Source organism: Brassica rapa, unplaced genomic scaffold (assembly GCF_000309985.2).
Source record: "Brassica rapa cultivar Chiifu-401-42 unplaced genomic scaffold, CAAS_Brap_v3.01 Scaffold0240, whole genome shotgun sequence".
Classification (NCBI taxonomy): domain Eukaryota; kingdom Viridiplantae; phylum Streptophyta; class Magnoliopsida; order Brassicales; family Brassicaceae; genus Brassica; species Brassica rapa.
In genome coordinates, this window is record NW_022610184.1 from 50857 (window position 1) to 59332 (window position 8476).

Here is an 8476-nt window from a genome sequence, read left to right on the forward strand (position 1 = left end):
TCACCATTGTCTCACTAGCTACATTGACACAACTTCCTCCATCAATAATGAGGCTGCACACCTTTCCCTGAACCATACACCTTGTGTAGAATAGATTCTCTCGCTGCTCAGGCTCTCCATTCTTAGCTTGTACGTTCAAGAGTCTTCTTGTCACCAACAATCTTCCTTTCACGGGTTCTACTTCACTTTCTTCATCAGACTCCTCATGATCAGAACCAAACTTCTCTTCCTCTGATTCATACTCTCCATTCTCAAGAAGAATCATAACCTTTTTGTTGGTGCACTCATTAGCGTAATGCCCACGCCCTTGACATTTGAAACACTTAACATCTCTGGTTCTTGAACTAGTAATTTCAGCTTTGCCTTTGTCTTTGCTGTATGTGTTGCTCGGCTTAGTCTCTTCTTTCTGCTGGGGCTTGCTATCCTTTAGATAGGATGTTTTCTCCTCCTTAGAGTGGTGGAACTTAGAAGATCCATAGCTGCGTGAGTTACCCTTCCTCTTGAGCTGCTGCTCCACTAGAATAGCTTTGTGCAACATTTCTTCTATCTCCACATAGTGTTGCATCTCCACATTGTCTTGTATCTCACGGTTAAGTCCTCCAAGAAACCTTGCCATAGTAGCTTCTCTATCCTCCAAGATACTAGCGCGTAACATCAGCAACTCCATGTCTTGATAGTATTCTTCAACAGTTCGTGTTCCTTGGGTAAGTCTGCGTAGTTTTTGATGTATATCGCGGTGATAATGACTTGGAACAAACCGTTTGCGCATGAGTGACTTCATCTCATGCCATGAATCAACCGGATTCTCTTGGTTAAGCCGTCTAGTAGTTACAAGCTGATCCCACCAACTCAATGCATAATCATAAAATTCAGTTGCGGCAATCTTGATCCTTTGGGCATTGGAGTAGTGTTGGCAATTGAAGACAAGCTCGATCTTCTTTTCCCATTCCAAATAGGCATCTGGATCAACCTTGCCATGGAAGGATGGAATCTTAAGCTTAAGTCCAGAAAGCTTGTCTTTGCGTGATCCCCTTCCATCATGTTCACGCCTCGATCTTCCTCTGCTCAGTTCAGAAGAAGAACTACTACGCTCAGTTCTATGGTGCGAGTAGTAGTTGTCGGTCTCTTGTGAACCCTCATGCTCTTGCCGTACTGGAGTAGGCCGGTTTCTTCTAGACTCATTGCTATGTCCCTGGCCAGTAGCTTGCCTCAACTCTTGTCTCATCTCCTCACGTAATTCCTTCATGCTAGCCTTGAGCATATCAGCCATTGTAGAGATCATAGTCTGATTCATTTGCTCGGTCATTTGCTCCCTCAGCATCTTGTTCTTCCTGACTAGCTCGGCTTCTTCTTCTGATTCTTTCCCCATTGGTACCTAGAATCAACAACAACACTCAACCAGTAAATAATTCCAATAAACTGATCGAAATCAGTAGATGATCAAGAGGTTTTAAATTGAAATAAACTGGCGGTAAAGAAAACTTGATTAACAAGTAACAAGAATTCAAATCGACAACAAGTAAATCACAATAGAAACAAGATCAGGGTAGGTTCGTTGATCAGATTTCGACGTCACACAAGTGGATCTAGTTGTTATAGGTGATTTAAAACAGATCACACAATCAATCAGATTTAAACAAGGAATCAAAACGAGAATATGAATCGATAATGATCGGATCTAAAAGCGCGAAACCTAGATCTATCAATTCAAACTTCTTAACAATTTGATCGACACAAAACGATCAGATCACACAATCAAACAACCCTGGTTTACAGATCAATCAATGGATATTGCGAATCAAAGAACAGATCAGTTGAAACAAAACGGATCGATCTAAAACTGATCAAGAAGATGAACAGGTTAAATCGAAACAAACGAGAAACGAGTACTTCCCTAACCAGAGATGCTCTGATACCACATAATACGTCCCTAGATTGCTTCTCTGGATAGTATGGGATAGATCCTTGCTAGAACGAATCAAAGACTCAAGCTCTACAAGGTTGTGGGTCGATTGGTGACACAAGAGGCTGCGGAAAGGCTTCTTGATACTCCTAAGTGACTAGATCGGATATGACACACCGAGATAGACACTCTTGGGCTGTTGGATATTACTCACCAACAAGATCACTCAATAACTTGCGGACAAGCAATAGAGAGAACAAAGAAAAGGGGTTTTTTGATAAAAGATGATTCTTATTGATAAGGGTTTCAAAGTACACTTATATAAGAGAAGTTGGAACAGACTCCAAGCTTCTCGAAAACTATCAAGAGAGTAAAGGCACACGGTTCTCTTGAAAATAGATACTAATGACAAGTTTGAAAACAAAAGCATGAAAGACATAATATAACATAAGGTTGATCCGGGATAAGGTTGGATCGAGATCAACAACTAAGAGATTTGAGAAGCAAATCTATGGCCTCGTTAAAAACCTATCTTTGGAAAACCCATTGGGACAAAACCAAAGATAGGGAAAAAGAGCACGCATAGAATGCTTGCTTAGTTGATGATCAGCTTGATGATGAAGTAGCTTGAATGGTGATAAGTGTGTCTTGGTTGATCAAGCTTCTACCAAGACATTCCTCTTGCTTCCATGACATCTTAACCAATCCTCCAATAACTTGCGTGAGCTTCCTTGATCTTGATCGAGTCATAGGTCCTTTAGGCAAGGCTAGGACATCTTCATCAGTTGGCTTGTCTAGATCCTCATCATCTCCATTAGCTAGTTGGTCCATGATCACATCACTTAGGGAGTTAAGGATGTGAGAATGTGGAGGCAAAGGGAAGGAAGGTTAGGGATCGACCAGGCCGTACAAGAGGCCGTACTGGCCGTACCGTCCGTACTGTCCGGGTCGATCCATAACTCGGCCAAGAAGAGAAGTTACCCGGGTAAGAGAGGTAAACGGCCAAAGGGGATTTACCATAGAAGATATGACTGTTTGGATGGATAGAGTGACCGCGGCTTATCCTGACAGTCTGGCACAGGCTGTAAAGGCAAAAGGAGTCTCACCCAAAGATGCCTTAAGCGTGTGATCATCCCCATTGGTTTACATTCAAATTAAAGCAACCTTATCCTTGACCTCACATGCTTAGTGCTTCTGAATACCCTAATGTCTCTCTCTATATATTGTAAACTCTGTCTTGATTAATGATTAACACGAGTTCATCATATTCTCTCTCTAGTTCATCATGTTTCTCTTCTACATTTCATAAATCATCTCATCTCACTTTAATCTTTCTCTAAATCTCTCAATACCTGTTCAACTCTCTAAAATCATATAAAGTAGTGGTGAATCACTAGGAAGTTGAAGAAATCTCATAGGAGTTCGGATGAAGAAGCTATCCCACTTTCAAATCAGGTGATCCCAGTTTTCCTGTTTGGGAATATGATAGCTTCTTTGTCATTCTAATCAAACCAGGATGAATCTTGATGTAAGAAGCTTGATTTTGATACATAAAGTAATGGTGAATCACTAGGAAGTTGAATAAATCTCATAGGAGTTAGGATGAAGAAGCTATCCCACTTTCAAATCAGGTGATCCCAGTTTTCCTGTTTGGGAATATGATAGCTTCTTTGTCATTCTAATCAAACCAGGATGAATCTTGATGTAAGAAGCTTGATTTTGATACATAAAGTAATGGTGTATCACTAGGAAGTTGAATAAATCTCATAGGAGTTAAGATGAAGAAGCTATCCCACTTTCCAATCAGGTGATCCCAATTTTCCTGTTTGGGAATATGACAGCTTCTTTGTCATTCTAATCAAACCAGGATGAATCGTGGTGTAAAAAGCTTGATTTTGATACATATAGTAATGGTGAATCACTAGGAAGTTGAATAAATCTCATAGGAGTTAGGATGAAGAAGCTATCCCACTTTCAAATCAGGTGATCCCAGTTTTCCTGTTTGGGAATATGACAGCTTCTTTGTCATTCTAATGAAACCAGGATGAATCGTGATGTAAGAAGCTTGATTTTGATACATAAAGTAATGGTGAATCACTAGGAAGTTGAATAAATCTCATAGGAGTTAGGATGAAGAAGCTATCCCACTTTCAAATCAGGTGATCCCACTTTTCCTGTTTGGGAATATGATAGCTTCTTTGTCATTCTAATCAAACCAGGATGAATCTTGATGTAAGAAGCTTGATTTTGATACATAAAGTAGTGGTGAATCACTAGGAAGTTGAAGAAATCTCATAGGAGTTCGGATGAAGAAGCTATCCCACTTTCAAATCAGGTGATCCCAGTTTTCCTGTTTGGGAATATGATAGCTTCTTTGTCATTCTAATCAAACCAGGATGAATCTTGATGTAAGAAGCTTGATTTTGATACATAAAGTAATGGTGAATCACTAGGAAGTTGAATAAATCTCATAGGAGTTAGGATGAAGAAGCTATCCCACTTTCAAATCAGGTGATCCCACTTTTCCTGTTTGGGAATATAACAGCTTCCTTGTCATTCTAATCAAACCAGGATGAATCGCGATGTAAGAAGCTTGATTTTGATACATAAAGTAATGGAGAATCACTAGGAAGTTGAATAAATCTCATTGGCGTTAGGATGAAGAAGCTATCCCACTTTCAAATCAGGTGATCCTAGTTTTCCAGTTTGGGAATATAACAGCTTCCTTGTCATTGTAATAGAACCAGGATGAATCGCGATGTAAGAAGCTTGATTTTGAAACATAAAGTAATGGAGAATCACTAGGAAGTTGAATATATCTCATAGGAGTTAGGATGAAGAAGCTATCCCACTTTCAAATCAGGTGATCCCAGTTTTCCTGTTTGGGAATGTGATAGCTACTTTTGTCATTCTAATCAAACCAGGATGAATCTTGATGTAAGAAGCTTGATTTTGATACATAAAGTAATGGAGAATCACTAGGAAGTTGAATAAATCTCATAGGAGTTAGGATAAAGAAGCTATCCCACTTTCAAATCAGGTGATCCCAGTTTTCATGTTTGGGAATATAACAGCTTCCTTGTCATTCTAATAGAACCAGGATGAATCGCGATGTAAGAAGCTTGATTTTGATATAGAAAGTAATGGAGAATCACTAGGAAGGTTAATAAATCTCATAGGAGTTAGGATGAAGAAGCTGTCCCACTTTCAAATCAGGTGATCCCAATTTTCCTGTTTGGGAATATGACAGCTTCTTTGTCATTCAATTCAAACCAGGATGAATCGCAATGTAAGAAGCTTGATTTTGATACATAAAGTGATGGAGAATCACTAGGAAGTTGAAGAAATCTCATAGGAGTTAGGATGAAGAAGCTATCCCACTTTCAAATCAGGTGATCCCAGTTTTCCTGTTTGGGAATATGACAGCTTCTTTGTCATTCTAATAGAACCAGGATGAATCGCGATGTAAGAAGCTTGATTTTGATACATAAAGTAATGGAGAATCACTAGGAAGTTGAAGAAATCTCATTGGAGTTAGGATGAAGAAGCTATACCACTTTCAAATCAGGTGATCCCAGTTTTCCTGTTTGGGAATATGACAGCTTCTTTGTCATTCTAATCAAACCAGGATGAATCACGATGTAAGAAGCTTGATTTTGATATATAAAGTAATGGAGAATCACTAGGAAGTTGAATAAATCTCATAGGAGTTAGGATGAAGAAGCTATCCCACTTTCAAATCAGGTGATCCCAGTTTTCCTGTTTGGGAATATGACAGCTTCTTTGTCATTCTAATCAAACCAGGATGAATCACGATGTAAGAAGCTTGATTTTGATATATAAAGTAATGGAGAATCACTAGGAAGTTAAAGAAATCTCATAGGAGTTAGGATGAAGAAGCTATCCCACTTTCAAATCAGGTGATCCCAGTTTTCTTGTTTGGGAATATGACAGCTTCTTTGTCATTCTAATCAAACCAGGATGAATCGCGATGTAAGAAGCTTGATTTTGATACATAAAGTAATGGAGAATCACTAGGAAGTTGAAGAAATCTCATAGGAGTTAGGATGAAGAAGCTATCCCACTTTCAAATCAGGTGATCCCAGTTTTCCTGTTTGGGAATATGATAGCTTCTTTGTCATTCTAATCAAACCAGGATGAATCTTGATGTAAGAAGCTTGATTTTGATACATAAAGTAATGGTGTATCACTAGGAAGTTGAATAAATCTCATAGGAGTTAGGATGAAGAAGCTATCCCACTTTCAAATCAGGTGATCCCAGTTTTCCTGTTTGGGAATATGACAGCTTCTTTGTCATTCTAATCAAACCAGGATGAATCTTGATGTAAGAAGCTTGATTTTGATACATAAAGTAATGGTGAATCACTAGGAAGTTGAATAAATCTCATAGGAGTTAGGATGAAGAAGCTATCCCACTTTCAAATCAGGTGATCCCAGTTTTCCTGTTTGGGAATATGACAGCTTCTGTTAAGATGAGGAGAGAAGACTTGAGGGGTTAAGTATGAATGGAGGAGAAGAAGCTTAGGAGGAATGGAGAAGGTTGGGTGAGGCGTCCGTACAAGGCCGTACAAGGCCGTACATGGCCGTACTACCTGGCCGTACGCACTTACCTTAGTTGCGGTAAAGCAATAAGTTACCTGGATGGTCACACCTGATAAGGAGATGGGCTGATCACTTATCTGAAGGATCAGACCGTTACCAAGGAAGAAGGAGCGTGTGACAGCCTGTCTTGGGCTGGAGCGGATCAAGCATAAAGCAAAGATGCTTCACACACGCGGCCTCTCTCATTGGATAGTTCAAACTCCTTCTTATCTTATCCTTTGACTCTACATGCTTTCTCTCCTTTTGTATCTGAAACCCTAGAGTCTCTACCTCACTATATAATGCATCCTAATCTCATTAATGAAAGTTAGACAGTTCTAAACAAATCAATCTCTCTATACTTTTCACAATGATTCTCCATTAGTCTCTTAATCTCTTAAATCTACTCTAATCTCTTCTCTATTCTTATCTAAACTCAGATTATAGTTTACATTACTCAAAAGTGATATGGTATCAGAGCCAGGTTGATTTCAATCTGAGTTCTTGGCGTTTTTCTCTTGAAGATTCAAACTTGAAACTTTGAGAGATCAAGTGAGAGTGGTGTGAGTGTTCTTGGAAGAAGCTGCATCCCGAGAGCTACATCTTCATTCCGGGAGTCTTATCTAGCTGTTTGAGGGTTCTTTGAAGAGTAAAGACAAGGCACGGAAGGGTTTGAGCTGGTGTTGTAGTTCTGAGTCTCAAGATCAAGTCTTTTACAAGTTATTGAAGTGAAGCTACTTAAGATGGAGAGTGGTTCCAAGATGAAGGTTGCTGTGACTTTCAAGGGAAGTAACTACCTAGTATGGTCTAGGATGGTGAAGACTGCTGTGGGAAGTAAGGGTTTATGGAAGCACATCACATCTGGTGAGGCTCCAAAACTCATTACTCAAGGAGGAGACAAGGAGAGTGTCTCGGAAGCTGAAGCTGAGAAGTGGCAACAAGAGGACATGATGGTGATGTCTGCTCTTCATAGCTCATTGGAGCCAGCCATTCTTGATGCTTACAGCTACTGTGAGACAGCCAAGGAGCTGTGGGAAACGTTGAAGAAGGTGTATGGAAACACCTCCAACCTCAGCCGGGTCTTTGAAGTGAAGAAAGCTTTGAATGATCTAACTCAGGAGGACATGGAGTTCACTAAGCATTTGGGGAGGTTCCGGACACTCTGGTCAGAGCTGGAGATGCTGAGGCCTAGCACAACTGATCCGGAGCTGCTGAATGAAAGAAGAGAGCAAGACAAGGTCTTTGGGTTGTTGCTGACATTGAATCCAAGCTACAGTGTGGGTTGATTCAGCATATGTTGAGGGCTGATAAGCTTCCTGACTTGGAGGATGCATGTGCTCAGATACAAAAGGAGCAAGGCTCCATTGTTGGCTTGTTTGGTGGTAAAGGAGACTTGTCCCTAGCCAATGCTGCGCAAACTGATCATGAGGAGATACCACAAGCCAACAGAGCAGCACACGGCAAGTATGAAGATAGGAAGTTCAATGGCAATTGTGATCACTGCAAGAAGCATGGACACAAGAAGAGCCAGTGCTGGATACTACATCCTCATCTGAAGCCAGCGAAGTTCATGAAGGAAAGGGAGGCAAGAGCTCATGCTTCTGAAGGAACAAGTGGAGCCGGATCATCTAGCCGTGGAGCTGAAGGAGAGAGGCGTGAGGGTGATGGCAAGGCACTGGTGACATACTCAGGAGCTCCTAACATACGTGGCAATGATCAGGACTTCATCAGGAGATCCGAGATGGATGCTCTCATCAAAATGCTCAAGGAGAATGGTAACACTCATGGGTACTCCTTTGGTGCATCCATGATAGCTGAGACTATAGAAACATCTCCTTATGTTACTGATATTGCTAGGATGGATAGAGTTAAAAGCAATGAACAGGCTAGACATGAGTACACCTTTGCTAGAAATGCTAGGATGAATCATGAACTAAATGCATTTAGATCACCTTTGAACCTGTGTCATAA